Source organism: Chelonia mydas, chromosome 1, assembly GCF_015237465.2.
Source record: "Chelonia mydas isolate rCheMyd1 chromosome 1, rCheMyd1.pri.v2, whole genome shotgun sequence".
NCBI lineage: Eukaryota > Metazoa > Chordata > Testudines > Cheloniidae > Chelonia > Chelonia mydas.
Window position 1 is genome coordinate 282,708,139 of NC_057849.1, and position 15,733 is coordinate 282,723,871.

General features: G+C 44.1%; 1 protein-coding gene across 1 annotated transcript in view; it reads right to left on the minus strand.

Moving 5' to 3' along the window:
• The window catches only part of KCNMB4 (potassium calcium-activated channel subfamily M regulatory beta subunit 4), a 35,405-nt gene that overhangs the window by 18,300 nt on the left and 1,372 nt on the right, over positions 1 to 15,733 (minus strand). The window lies entirely within an intron of this gene.

The following is a 15,733-nucleotide window of genomic DNA, read 5'->3' on the forward strand; positions in this document are numbered from 1 at the left end:
ATTTTAAAAATCCTCTGACTGTGAAATTGACCAAAATGGACTGTGAATTTGGTAGGGCCCTACTAAAATACCTGCATGTACTCCAAGCTTTTATATCTGTTCCCTAACACTTTTATTGAATTGGGTCCTGAGTCATTTATCCAAACAAAGGTTTGGAATAAGGGAGGAATTTCATTAGCTGATGCTGTGTAACTGAGACCATATTTGAATTGTATAATTTGATATGTGCTACAATACATTGTAGGATGTGTGATTATGGAGTCGTGCACCAACTGAACTTCCAGAAAAACTCTCCACTTCATTATCTTCATACTCAATGCATAGTGCAATGTTGATCCTTCAGCTCCATCAAAACTCAGAGAGGACTAAGGTCAAGGAAGGTGAGGTGGAAGATTTCCACCAAAATTTGGCATCACTGCTTGTGTAATAATGCCACACATTATCCTAGGGCATCCAAAGATCCCCTTTTTAGTTTCTAACACCTTACATATATTACTTTCTGATTAACAGTATTTGTGATTTCATGCAGTATGTGAAGGGTGAGGGAGGGAATTTTGCATTCCCCAGCCCTGTCCCTGCCCCTCCCCTCCAATAGTCAGATTTCACAGGGGAGATCAAATGTCACGGTCCGTGATGCATTTTTCATGACCATGAATTTGGTGGGGCCCTATATATTCACATCCATAACTGGCACATGACCATAGGTACACATCCATTTGAGCCTCTCTTCAATTGTCTTAATAAAATGATGGTTCTCTGCACTGGTATTTTGATCAGTGAGAGTGTGACCCAGTGTCATGTGGGAGGCTCAAATGCAGGTTCGGATGCTGCTGAGAGTCTCGATATGGACTCCTGGGGGCAGCTTACTGAATCCCTGAAAAAAGACAATACCTTACGTATCACTCAACAGGCACCCTATGATGAAACAGCAGAACTGAAAGGCTCTGAGTGAATTCTCTCCAGCCTGTAGGACACTGATGACAATGCAAGCGAGCAAGGAGAGTGGCAGGTGAATGAATGTAGAGTGTGAAGTGAGCGAGTGTGGTGGAGAGGGGATGAGAATCCACATATCTACATGAGAGACGGTCTCTGTCTCTAGTAGCTTTAGCCCAAATCTCATTCAGAAACTATGCACAATTCTGCCTCCTTGGGTGTATGCATTATGAAACAAGCTAAATAAATGGGCACATACTAGTTTTTCCACAAGACCCCTGCCTCATTCAGTGCCCTGTACTGGAAACCAGCTGACCACTATTCCTACCTACATGCCTCCAGCTTTCACACAGATCACACCACACAATCCATTGTCTACAGCCAAGCTCTACGATACAACCGCATTTGCTCCAACCCCTCAGACAGAGACAAACACCTACAAGATCTCTATCAAGCATACTTACAACTACAATACCCACCTGCTGAAGTGAAGAAACAGATTCACAGAGCCAGAAGAGTACCCAGAGGTCACCTACTACAGGCCAGGCCCAACAAAGAAAATAACGCCACTAGCCATCACCTTCAGCCCCCAACTAAAACCTCTCCAGCGCATCATCAAGGATCTACAACCTATCCTGAAGGACGACCCATCACTCTCACAGATCTTGGGAGACAGGCCAGTCCTTGCTTACAGACAGCCCCCCAACCTGAAGCAAATACTCACCAGCAACCACATACCACACAACAGAACCACTAACCCAGGAACCTATCCTTGCAACAAAGCCCGTTGCCAACTGTGTCCACATATCTATTCAGGGGACACCATCATAGGGCCTAATCACATCAGCCACACTATCAGAGGCTTGTTCACCTGCACATCTACCAATGTGATATATGCCATCATGTGCCAGCAATGCCCCTCTGCCATATACATTGGTCAAACTGGACAGTCTCTACGTAAAAGAATAAATGGTCACAAATCAGATGTCAAGAATTATAACATTCATAAACCAGTCGGAGAACACTTCAGTCTCTCTGGTCACTCAATTACAGACCTAAAAGTCACCATATTACAACAAAAAGACTTCAAAAACAGACTCCAACGAGAGACTGCTGAATTGGAATTAATTTGCAAACTGGATACAATTAACTTAGGCTTGAATAGAGACTGGGAGTGGATGTGTCATTACACAAAGTAAAACTATTTCCCCATGTTTATTCCCTCCCCCCCCCCCCGACTGTTCCTCAGATGTTCTTGTCAACTGCTGGAAATGGCCCACCTTGATTATCACTACAAAAGGTTTTCTTCCTCCCCACCCCCCCTCCTGCTGGTATTAGCTCATCTTAAGTGATCACTCTCCTTACAGTGTGTATGATAACACCCATTGTTTCATGTTCTCTGTGTATATAAATCTCCCCACTGTATTTTCCACTGAATGCATCCGATGAAGTGAGCTGTAGCTCACAAAAGCTTATGCTCAAATAAATTTGTTAGTCTCTAAGGTGCCACAAGTACTCCTTTTCTTTAAACTGAATAATGAATATAAAGAAATACAAAAACAGAACAGCTGCTTCATTCTCTGTACACAGTCAATCCTGTGCACTGAATGAGGCAGGGGCCCTGTGTAAAACAAACAGTATGTGATCATATAATTACAGACTGTGCCATAATGCACATACAGAAGGGGGCCAAGTTAAAGTTGCACAGGTGACCTTAATTCTAGCATTTCCTAATTTTGGAGTGTTTGACCTTTGTAACCTTAATGTTTTCAGTGCAGTTTTTTCTATGTGATGTAATTTACACTATGCCCTAGATAGTTGTGTGAGTTGGTATAGCCCAATATTGGGGTGGTGCAGCATACTCCATCCTCTTCCCCCTACAGTATCTGAGTCATGGCTACAGCTAATCCTTCATCTGATCCCCTTCTGGAACATAGTACACATGGGAGAATAAGTAGTGAGCTATCCTTGAGCAGTTTTATCCAGCCATTATATGGGCAAGGCATGCTGTTTACTTCTTTCCTTCTTCCCAGCCACTCCCAGGACCCCCACCTTTATGGCCAGGAAGAATCTAGCCAATTATACACACACACACACACACACACACACACACACACACTATTTTATACATAGCTAAAGATACACATATGTATTCATTCACATAAGTCTTTTCTAAAATAAGTATAAATCAGACAAGTTATCTTTTGCGTCATGCTCAGTTGCAGGCATAAAGAGAAAAAATGATTCTAAACAAACGAGTAAGGAGGCAGATGTCAATTTCTTTTTTAGCAGCAAGCTGACATATTCCATTGTAAATTTACACAACTAAATATATTTTTTGGCACTCTGCACTATATGTATTAGCAATAAATTCAGAGTTTGGGATTAGCAGCAGCATAATTGGTACTGGCTCCATAGTTAATCTATTCTGCTTGATTAATGGTACAGAAGGCGTAAGTCTTGATTTTTTTGTATTTGTATTTTATATGGAAGGTCTCCAATGCCCCAAGCTGTTAAACTTTGGCATGAAAATAGTTACTGCTATTGGAGCAACTAAAGAAAGTTTACAATAAGTATTTTAATTAATTTAATCTGAAAAATCCATCATCCACAAATCAGGCACACTGAAAACAAACATTTAAATTGTTCTAATCCTATACAGTATTTTACATTCATATTTCTGGATTTACTCTGACCCAGCTGCCTAATCTTTTAAGAATCAAAATGAATCTAGGATTGTACAATTGTATGATTATTCCATGCAATACAACTTTGACTTTATTACATACTAATGGAAGAAAATTTGAGGAGATCATTGTTCGAAACATACAATATTTGCTAGCATGTCAATATAGATACCTGAAGTTATAAATCTAAGGTGGAATGCTAAACTATAGAATTTAGAGAATACTTTTACAGGCCAAAAACACTGTTTTTGGAAGGGTTAGATTGCCACTAATTCAATTTTGTTGTGTAGAAAAGTTTGTAATGAGACCAAAGCATACATTTTTCACACTACTGAGTCACACAGAAGGTACAGATACCCTAGTGAATAATTAAACCAGGGTATGGAAAATAAAAGGTCTTTTAATAAAGACCATTAAAAACAAGTTGTTCAGGATTTTTGCTATGGTTAATAAGACGATTAACATAGTGTGTGTCTACTGCTGCAAGCCATAACTTTGATAAAAACATTTGGGGTTAAGACAGCTGTCCGATTGTTCATTCATAAAATATTCTTGACTAAAATCATTAAACTAAACCACAGTTATAATCTGTTAATATGGCTATTCTATATTAGCATAACATTCGGAAAGCTTTTAAAAGCCTATGAGATTTGATGACAAAACTAAAAAGAACACTATTGTCCCAAGACAAAGACACTAAACTTAAAAAAAAAAAAAATCTGCTATGGACACAAACCATGTGTCACTTACATGTAGCTACTTTTAAACATAGGCGTGCACAGCACATTGCATTAGGGTGTGCACCCAGGGAATTTTATTTAATTTTTTAAGGCGAACATTTATTGAATACTCAATCATAAAGGACATTATTTTTATTCATCAAACTAAAGAAACTAAAACTTAACTAAAAACTTAATGTTTTTTTAAATTATCAACTAAACTTTACTTAAAAAATACAAACTTAAAAAATGAGGCACAAAATACCAAATGTTTGCTGTAGTGATAACCAGGCGTATACAAAGATACAGTCAATTTTCATGATCTTTATCTTTAACCAGATAATGAGCTAACCCAAATTGACCAAAACAGAGTAAGGTTTCTTCATCTTTCTGTCCTAGAGAATGAGACGTTGCTCACCAGGTGTTATGGACTTAAATTCTTCAATCACATCATTGTAATTAACTGACAAAGCCAATTCTTGTTCAATGTACAAAATCATGAGTGAGTCGAGGCGCTGCTGGGACATTGTACTTCTTAGTTTGTTTTTTACATGTGCTAGTTTCGAAAAGGCTCTTTCACGTGAACAGCTTGTAACAGGTAAGACTGCAAAGCATTGAATAGATTTGTAAAAGGCCTGGAACATGGAAGACCGATCCAATTCCTTTAGCCAATCAAACCGCTCGCTGGTGGTGTTCGTAGTGCTACCTTTAGGAACAGATCCGTCATAACCCTGAAGCAATCCGACTTCAGCTTCCAGCTCATCCAAGGACACTTTAAATTTGTTGGCAATAATTCTCATATCGTCCCTGCCAATGTCTAAGCTCAACAGTTTTTCCATTGCAGTCACAATTTTACAAGTCTCCTGTTCATGATTACCGGCATTGACCAGTGATTTGGAGTCTAGGAGTGGGGAAAATGAAGTTATTCTCTCCTGCTCCTCTTTTGTATCAAAGTGATGCTGGGACTCAAATGCGTCATCAATACGAGTGGACGTTTTTCTCTTCTTAACTGGAGGAATCGATATCATTCTCTACACACATTTTCACACTGTCACTGAAAATAGATTGAAAATATTCTGGGCCACTTCTCATCACAGCCAAAGAGTTACACAAGCTTTTCACCCCTGTCATTGCAGTAAGTAAGTTGAGATCTGGAGCTTGAAGAGCCTTACTCACTTTTACCACCATCTGGAGAATAGGGTGCATCATGTGAAGGGCAAAGATGAACGTGAATGAATGTAGTTCATGGATAAAGCCCCTGGTTTTTATTTTAGCATCAGCAAGGCTAGTTGTTTCGATAATCTCTTGTAAAGCTTATAAAATGATGGAGTAGTTTTGTTTTACAGCAGCCACTGCTTCTGCTCTGCATGCCCATCTTGTGTTTGACAGGGACTTCAAAGTCTTCTACTGGGATCCTACTTCTTGTGAAATCTTCTCCATTACTGCATGTCGCACAGGACTCCCCTCCATGAGGGCATAAAGAGAGTCTGAATAACATGAAAAAAATCAAAGACAGTTCTGTTTTGTTTACTTGCAGTGCATGCATCTTCTAGGACGAGGTTCAAACAATGCGCATAGCAGTGTACATAGAGTATTTCACTGTTTCTTTCTTCACATTTCATTTGAACTCCCACAGTACATCCAGACATAGTAGATGTGCCATCAAAACAGACAGACATCACTGATGACCAGTCAATTTTAAGAATGCCAAGGACGTCATTTAACTGGCCAAAAAGAGACTGAACATCAACTGTTAACAGTCTGAACAGACACAAAATGTTCAACTGGACTATGTTTTTCATTGTCAAAATACCGCACCACAATGGACATCTGTTCATGGTGTTCACAGTCAGTAGTGTCGTCGGCAATTATTGAGACCATTTTTCCATTTAGTGAAGACACAATCTTTTGTTGCACAACGTTGTGCAAGGCTACAATTAAATCACTTTGGATATGATTACTCAGATAGGTAGCATTTCGAGGAGATTGTTGCACATGCTTTGCCATTACAGGATCATATTTTTGGAGCATATTGACAAGATTTAGAAATAAACCTTTCTCAAAACTGTCAGCTTTTTCACTTTGACCCCTGAATGGTCTCCTACCTTTTGCCCAACACAGAACAATGTCAATCAGTCGCTCCATTACACTTCGGTTATGGCACCGTTCTTCTTCTTGTTTAAACAGATAAGCCTGCTTGCTCTCATCCAACAATAGGTTTCCCTTCATTAAAACTTGACCATGAAGAACAGCTCAACACATGAGATTTTGACAGTTGGTGGTTTTTAAAACATTCGTTAGTCCTATGCCAGTTTCTGAATCCCATATCAATGAATGCTGGATGAGTGTGACCTTTGTTTGCTGCATCATTAGAGGAGAGGAAACGGCAGTAAAAGCAAAATGCTGCGTTCTTTGATGGGCTATATTCTAACCACCTATACTTTTCATACCAATCGGACTGAAAACTTCTCTGTTTATTCCCTATTTTACTTCTAGGAAACATATTCAATCTAGGCTGATAAGGACCTCTAGATAATCGAGACTTGCGTTCTAATCTATTTTTTGGAATATCACAGACCAGCTCATCAGATGGAATGTTTGATGGCTTTGAATAGGAACTACACTGACCTGAACTAAGAGACAAAGTCTGTTTCGGTTGGTCATTACTCAGTTTATTGCATGCACTGGAACTGGTGGCGGCATTATCTTCACGTAAGTTCTTAACCGAGGAGTCCGAGGTATTTGCACTACTATCAGCACATTCATTATAATTCAGTTTGTCTGCTCCTTTTCTTATATTAACAATGAACCGATCCATATTTTAAAATTAAAAGGGGGTATCATACGATTGAATTAAAACGTAAAGCAATGGGCTTGTTATGCTATTTCAGTAGAGTACACGCGACAAAGATTACAAACACTGTAGACACTGTGCTGGGCACGCCTCACTCGGCCGCTTATATAGGTCAAGAATTTTCCAGAATAGTAAGCAGAGGGGGAGGGGAGGACCAATGGTAAAGTGGCGCCGCAGTAGTGGGGATGCATGCTGCGAGTGAACGCGGGCTTTCTATACATTTCTACAACATCTATATTACACAATTCGGAACTTATTGCATAATACAACTGCAAAACTAAGCATTTCTGATGGTATCTTCTAGACTGAACATTGAGTCCCACTGGGTAGATAGAAAGATTAACCTAAATAATCTATACAGAAGCCTGTGGAACCCCATAAAATTGGGTCCCTAATCCATGAACTATTAGAACTCATTTACAAAACTTTTCTTAAACATTACATTAATATATTGTCTCATACTACAGACGAGGGAAAGGATTGGTCCCCAGCTGGAGCAAGGCAGGGGCCGGGGCAAGAGCACAGTGGGGCATGGGGGGGACTGGTCACCAGCTGGAGTGAGGCAGGGGCCAGGGGCAAGAGCACAGTGGGGCATGGGGGGGGGGGGGACTGGTCACCAGCTGGAGTGGAGCCAGGGGAGCACTATGGGGCATGGGGGGATGATTAGTCCCTGCTGACTGGAGCAAGGCAGGGGCTGGGGGCAAAAGCACAGCGGAGCGGGAGCTAGGGTTGGTCCGTGGAGCAAGGGGGGGGCTGGGGGTAAACTGCAAGTGCAGCAGGGCTAGGGAGGGGGTAAACAGGATCCCCCCCACTCCTGCCCACATAGAGTGGGTACCTACCTTCTCCCTGGTTCTAGCCCATTCTGTCTGTCTCTCTCCGCACCGAGCTGAGGGTGGGGGTGCACTGAGTACAGGGCTGGGGATGCAGGGTCTGGGAGGGAGTTAGGGTGCAGGAGCAGGCTCGGGGTTGGGGTGAAGGGTCTGGCCAGGAGCTAGAATGAGGGAGGGGGCTCAGGGTTGGGGCAGGAGGTTGGGGTGTGGAGCATTTACCTGGGGCAGCTCCCATTTGGTGCGAGGGGTGCAGGTGGATATGTGGGCAGGAGGGCACAGGAGCTCCCCGTTTGGTGCTCAGGGTGCGGATGTGGGGGGGTGCAGGAGTCAGGGCATGGGGTGTGGGGGGCTGGGTATGTGTGGAGGTGCAGGAGTCAGAGCTGGGTTCGTGGGGGGTGCAGGAGTCAGGGCATGGGGTGTGGGGGGGGGGCTGGGTATGTGCGGAGGTATAGGAGTCAAGGCTGGGGTTGTGGGGGGTGCAGGAGTCAGGGCGCGGATGTGGGGGGTGCAGGAGTCAGGGCATGGGGTGTGGGGGGCTGGGTATGTGTGGAGGTGCAGGAGTCAGAGCTGGGTTCGTGGGGGGTGCAGGAGTCAAGGCATGGGGTGTGGGGGGGGGGCTGGGTATGTGCGGAGGTATAGGAGTCAAGGCTGGGGTTGTGGGGGGTGCAGGAGTCAGGGTGCGGATGTGGGGGGGTGCAGGAGTCAGGGCATGGGGTGTGGGGGGCTGGGTATGTGTGGAGGTGCAGGAGTCAGAGCTGGGTTCGTGGGGGGTGCAGGAGTCAGGGCATGGGGTGTGGGGGGGGCTGGGTATGTGCGGAGGTATAGGAGTCAAGGCTGGGGTTGTGCAGGAGTCAGGGCAGAGGGCTGGAGTTTGTGAGGGGGTGCAGGAGTCAGGGCTGGGGTTGGGGAATGCTGGAGTCAGGGCAGAGGGCTGGTGTGGGAGTTGCAGGGGTCGGGGCTGGGGAGGGGGGCTGGGGTCGTGGGGGTGCTCCCAGCCCCCTGCCCTGAGCGGTTCACAGCAGGGGGCTGGAGATGGTATACCCCGATTCCACCGCCTTTCCCAAGGCCCTGCCTCACCTCTTCTCCACTTCCTCCTCTGTCTCCCCCCGGCCCCCGCACACAGCTGATCGGGGGCAGATATAGAGTGAGAGGAGGAGGGGCGAGTACGCAGCATGCTGGGGGAAGAAGCAGGAGCTTGGCTGCTGGCTGCTGAAGCAGGAGCTTGGCTGCCGGCTGCCGTGGAGCAGCAGGACAGAGGCGCGCAGCACCACCAAGCTTCTGCCCCCGCAGGGGAGAGCAGGGGCGGAAAAGAGAAGCCGGGCCGGGGCCCACCCTACCCCAGACTCCCCCGCCCCCCATCTCCAGCAGTCCGGCTGCCCTTTTTTTTTTTTTTTTTTGCACTTGGGGCGGCCCTGATTAGGTTGTGCCGGGGCACACCCCGTGCACACGCCTATGCTTTTAAAGTAAACTATTATGCCAGACAAAAACTCAGGTTTTTGTTTGTTTTGGTTTTTGACAGGAGTTTCTAAAAGTAGGTAAAATAATTGAAGTGCATTTCCTTCTATGCCTTAAGTTTAGTTTAATTAAATTACTAGAGAATTTACTTATGACAAATATATACGTTCTACTCTTACAGTCTCATCTAGTAAATTACCGTCAATCAGCGCAGCCTATATGCCACAATAAGAGACTAAGGAAGCTTAAGATGCGATACAATTGTTAAGGAAAACTAATGACAATATTAGTTAAAAACTTGTAACAGCAAATATGTAGATGTATATTTATTTGTTTCTTCAAGTTTCTAAACTACACCTATAGGTGCCCATACAATGTTCTGCCTGTCTATCCCCATAAACTAAAAATCACCAACCAAATAATGGGTTGCCCATCAACATACCACCTCAGCCAACCACCTCCTCAACAGCCTTGGAGAGCAGAGGAAAAAGAGGGTCTTACCAAAAGTTAACAAATCAGTGCACTGATAGACTAAGACAAGGGTGGGCAAACTACAGCCCAGGGGCCAAGTCCGGCCCTTCAGATGTTTTAATCCGGCCCTCAAGCTCCTGCTGGGAGCAGGGTCGGGGGCTTGCCCCACTCCGCGTGTGCCGGGGCTCCCGGAAGCAGTGGCATGTCCCCCCTACAGCTCCTATGCGTAGGGGCAGCCAGGAGGCGCCGCACGCTGCCCCCCGCCCCAAGCACCACCCCTGCAGCTCCCATTGGCTGGGAACCACAGCTAATGGGAGCTGCAGGGGCGCTGCCTGCAGACAGGGCAGCGCACAGAGCCACCTGGCCAGAGCCTGCACCTCTGACCCCCTTCCCGCGCCCCAACCTCCTGCCCCAGCCCTGATCACTCTCCTGCACTCCCAACCCCTCATCCCCAGCCCCATCCCAGAGCCCGCATCCCCAGTCGGAGCCCTCACCCCCTCCCACACCCCAACCCCCATTTTGTGAGCACTCAGGGCCTGCCATACAATTTCCATACTCAGATGTGGCCCTCAGTATTTGCCCACCCCTGGACTAAGATGAGAGTTCCAGTTGGATTGCCTCTTCTGATTTCAACAGTAGCTGTAATATGAAAAAAGAAAAGGAGTACTTGTGGCACCTTAGAGACTAACCAATTTATTTGAGCATAAGCTTTCGTGAGCTACAGCTCACTTCATCGGATGCATACTGTGGAAACTGCAGAAGACGTTATATACACAGAGACCATGAAACAATACCTCCTCCCACCTCTCAGCAGGAGAGTGGCGTGGGAGGAGGTATTGTTTCATGGTCTCTGTGTATATAGCGTCTTCTGCAGTTTCCACAGTATGCATCCGATGAAGTGAGCTGTAGCTCACGAAAGCCTATGCTCAAATAAATTGGTTAGTCTCTAAGGTGCCACAAGTACTCCTTTTCTTTTTGCGAATACAGACTAACACGGCTGTTACTCTGAAACCTGTAATATGAAAGCAACCTCTGCTTGTTGGGGCTTTGGATCAAGCCTTTTTTCCCTTTTGGGGGCTGCTTATCTAATGGGTAACATCCAAAAAGCATCTCAAGTAAAGGGGCCTGGAAAATGCTGTCCTTTGTGGACACCTGAGCAAAGTCAGTGTTCTGCAATGTAATATAACTAGGGCCCTACCAAATTCACGGCCATGGAAAATGCATCACAGACCGTGAAATCTGGTCTCCCCCAGTGAAATCTGGTCTTTTGTGCGCTTTTACCCTATACCATACAGATTTCACGGGGGGACCAGCATTTATCAACTTGATAACCCAAAAGAGAGTTGTGCGTGTTTGGGAGGGTGCCACAGGGTTACTTCTGCACTGCCTTCAGAGCTGGGCGGCTGGAGAGCAATGGCTGTTGGCCAGGCGTCCAGCTCTGAAGGCAGCGTCCCACCAGGAGCAGCGCAGAAGTAAGGGTGGCTGTACCATACCATGCCACCCTACACTTACTTCTCCAGCTGCCCAGCTCCGAAGGCAGCAATGCAGAGTGGTGGTTGCTGACTGAGGACCCAGCTCCACAGGCAGCAGCTCTGCCTTCAGCTGCCCCCAGCTCTGAAGGCAGCGCCGCCACCAGCAGCAGCACAAAAGTAAGGGAAGCAGTATCGCAGCCCCCCTAAAAGAACCTTGTGACTCCCCCCAGCTCGTTTTTGGATCAGGACCCCTACAATTACAACACCGTGCAATTTCAGATTTAAGTAGCTGAAATCATGAAATTTACTATTTTTAAAATCCTATGACTGTGAAATTGACCAGAATGAACTGTGAATTTGGTAGGGCCTACATTTAACTCAGAGGTTTTTCCTAGGTCCTTCTTTTGCACGTCGTGTTACTGACAGCTAGAGCTGGGTGAAATTTTTCAACCTAAACTTTTTTTTTTGCGTGAAAAAGCAGATTTGGTGACAGTCACACATTTCAAAAAATTCATGTTGATTTTGCCACATTGTTTTAGTAAAAACAAAACAAAAACCTCCCCCCATTTGAAATTTCAAGCATTTCAAAATGAAACATTTTCGTTTTATTATTCAAAGTTATTTTGTCTAGAAATTGTTTAATTAAAACCATTAAAGATTAAAAACATTAAAGATTGCTCAAAAACTAAACAAAGCCTTTTGTTCAACCCAAACTAATTTTCTTTCAAATGTATGATTCACCACAAATTTTGAAAAAAAATGGTTTTCAGTTCTCCTGGAAACTGAAATTTTTTATTTTTCAGAAATGACAGTGAACCAAAAAAATCCAATATTCACACAGCTCTACTGACCACCAACATCCCTACTGAAAAGGGAGCTGCGATGAAGCAGGTTGGTTGGAACAGTTTGAGGTACATGTGGTACATCTTTGTTCCTTGCCAAATGACTCACACCAATGTCTATTCTAAACAAAATGTGTATCAGTCTATAAACCAGCCTGGTGGGACTGCAAGAAGCTTATGGTTAAACATCTCACTCCATGATATCCGGTGTTATCCTGCCCCACTGAAGTCAATGGGAGCTTTAGCCGTGACTTCAATGGGTACAGGATCAAGCCCATAGCGATCAGCTACTTTCCTTTCTTACGCCTTCATCCAATTCCTATCAAATTTCAGTGCCCTACATTCCCTAATACTGACTTCTGCCCCCTCCCCACCTCTTTCTCCTTGCTTATAAATTTGGTCTCAGGGGAAAAAATAAAAAGACCATAGTACATGTTTCTTCTTTCAGGGCACAAACAAAAACTGGCACTAAACATGAGTGTTCTAATACCCTCCTCCAAATTACTTCCCTCCATCATTGTCCTAGGATGATTAGGTCTTTTATCTTGCAAGCTCTGAATGAACATTAACTAATCTTCACAACACTCCTCTGAGCTAATTAAATATTACTGTTCCCATTTATTAAATAGAGAAAGACCAAGAAGATTGACTTGTTGGGTAGCCTTAGAAATTCCATCTCTCTCAAGCTCTTCATCCACTGAAGTAGTTCACCCTTGTACCATCCCTACTGTGATCCTAGTTTACTCTTTTGTGCTGAGCCATATCACAAGTTTTATTAAAGCCTTTATAAGTTTTCTGCACTTTAACTTCTCATTCTTTTAGCAAACTAATTCTGTCAGATTTTCAGGAACTTTCTTCTTTTTGTAAATATACATTATACTGAACAAAATTTCCTCCAGCCAATCAGAATGCTGGAAAGTTGACTTACTCATTAAGAAGTGTTTTAAAAACAAACAAAAAAAAAACTACAAAAAATTGAAGGGTCAATGCCAAATCACATTTCAAACAAATTTCCTTCCCCATTTTATCTAAACAGTACCACAACATCTTAGTTTACTAAACTGAAAAGAGTGAAATATTAAACAGCAATTACATTTTGATTCAGTCAGTTTCACTTTCAAGTTCTCTGCTGCAATATTTAGAATGCAAACAGTGCTGAGGAATGCTGGCTTAAAAATAACACTTTCTGCTATCTTAAATAAAAACATAAGCTCTTTGAGGGAAGATGCTAATGATCCTGTTCTGTAAAGTACCTTGCAGTTTTGGGCATTGTAAAAATAAATACATAAGAGCAATAATAATTGATAATTGTGATGTTGGGCATAGCAGAAGCTCATTTTTATAATTTTGTTCAAATTTGACATAAAAGCTCAAGTTATTTATGAACATACAAGCAAAAATTGCCTAAACCCATTTACCACTAAAAAAGTAATAGATTAACTAAAACATAGTTTTCCTGTATATTTACTATTTTCTGATTAGCTGCACCAAGCCAGCAGTGCTGAGATCTACCATGGTGCCGTCCTAGAATCCATCTGGAAGATGAAAGAATCCAAGCAGGTGTTTTAGAAATTTTAAAATCTTCCTCTCTCAAACACACACCTGGATCCATAGCAATGTCAGGAAAACACACACTTTTGCCAAGTAATGGTGCATAACCACTTCTAAAATGAATACTGTGGCTTCAGTGAGTTTTCCTAGCTGATACAGAGACCATTATTGCAGAACAAACTTGAATTCTATTAATGTTCACTTAACTCAAATCGTAACTTTGGATCCCTAAATGGAGCTCCCAGAATACTGTCCATGTGCTACAAGTGTAATAAATCTTTAGTCTCCTGAATCTTCTCTGCATAATTTCTTGTATCTTTCATTCAGGTTAGTTCCTCAAAGCTTCTATCAGCAACTAATTTAGTACTGAGAAATGAGGTACTTACTTATGGCAGTGCTATATTATACCAACGTTAGTTCATCAATGGTGTTTCCAGAAATTTCAAATCTGTTGCAGCTCTCCTTGTCTGAAGAATTCTTGAACGCAGGAAGTAGATGCCCTTTGCGGAGTGCGTCAGACATTCTAATCTTTTGGCCATTGCTTAAGAAGAGTAGTCAAGCATGACTTCTTGTGTTTGCTCCACGAGATGCAGGAGACAGGTTGATTGCCGAAAGTATCCCAGCTTGTACATATTACAAAACTCTAGATCAGTGGTTCCCAAACTTTTGTTCCGCCGCTGGTGCAGGGAAAGCCCCTGGCGGGCCGGGCCGGTTTGTTTACCTGCAGCCTCAGCAGGTTCGGCCGATCTGGACTCCCAGTGGCCGCGGTTCGCCGCTCCAGGCCAATGGGGGCTGCTGGAAGCGGGGACACTGGGAGCCGCGATCGGCCGAACCTGCGGACCGGCCGTAAACAAACCGGCCCGGCCCGCCAGGGGCTTTCCCTGCACAAGCTGCCGAACAAAAGTTTGGGATCTAGATTAAGCCACATTATGAAGAGAAACATTAAAAGAATATCGACAGAGTTCCCTAATTTCATGCTCATGGATGTGACATTTTCCAGATTTTCTTCAAGATTTCTTACCTTTCCCTTGATGTATAGCTGAATCCAGGATCCTAAATGCTCGTTAGCACTGAGGTAAAACTTTTGTTTTGTTTTGTAACTGACACAGTGTAGACTTTCAGTAGGCAGACTTCATTCACTCTCTCCCGTGTGTACTTAACTCTTCATGCACCACCTTCGTTCCTTGTCTAGGTGTTCTACATTTTTAATTTAACTTCCAGGCTTCCATGCTCAGTGTTGTGTACCCATTCACATACGCCTGTAACTATATCCCCCCTGAATATTCGGCACTCCCTTGTTCATTCACAATGGTATTCTTATGCACAACAATGCGTTGGAGACTTGCAGCTTTGAGACACAGCTATGAATCACACAACACTATACCCTGCCAGCTAATCTAAATCAGGAACTTTCAAGCAGGAACCAAATGTAAGAGACAAAAACTTTAAGCAAAAGCATGAAGATCGTGTTTCTCTCTGGCCGAGTGTGGAGCTCCTGGTAGATCGGGTTTCAACCACAAGCTTGGCGTTGCTATCCCCGCACCTGATGGATTCCGCGGCTCCAAGCTCCCATCAATTGTTGGCTCTTTTACTGGACACGATTAACGTTAAGGGGGAAAAAACTCCAGTCTCTTCTTTTCATTAGACCTGTGATCCCTTTCAAGGAACCTGTGAGCAGGTCCGTCCATGCCGAGGCAGGGAAGAGGAGCGGCCAGAGATCGGGTGAAGAGCTTATCCAGGAAATAAAGTTAACTCTGGAGGTAAAACTTTGCTGTCCTACGGGAGGCGGGGAGGAGGAGCTCCAGGCTGCAGCGCCTCAGTTAGATACTGACAGCGCGGGGCTCTAGCAACAGGCGGCGGCACAGCCGGAGCAAAGAGGGGGCAATAGGACGCGAGTGGCTGATCTGCTTTTGCTATTC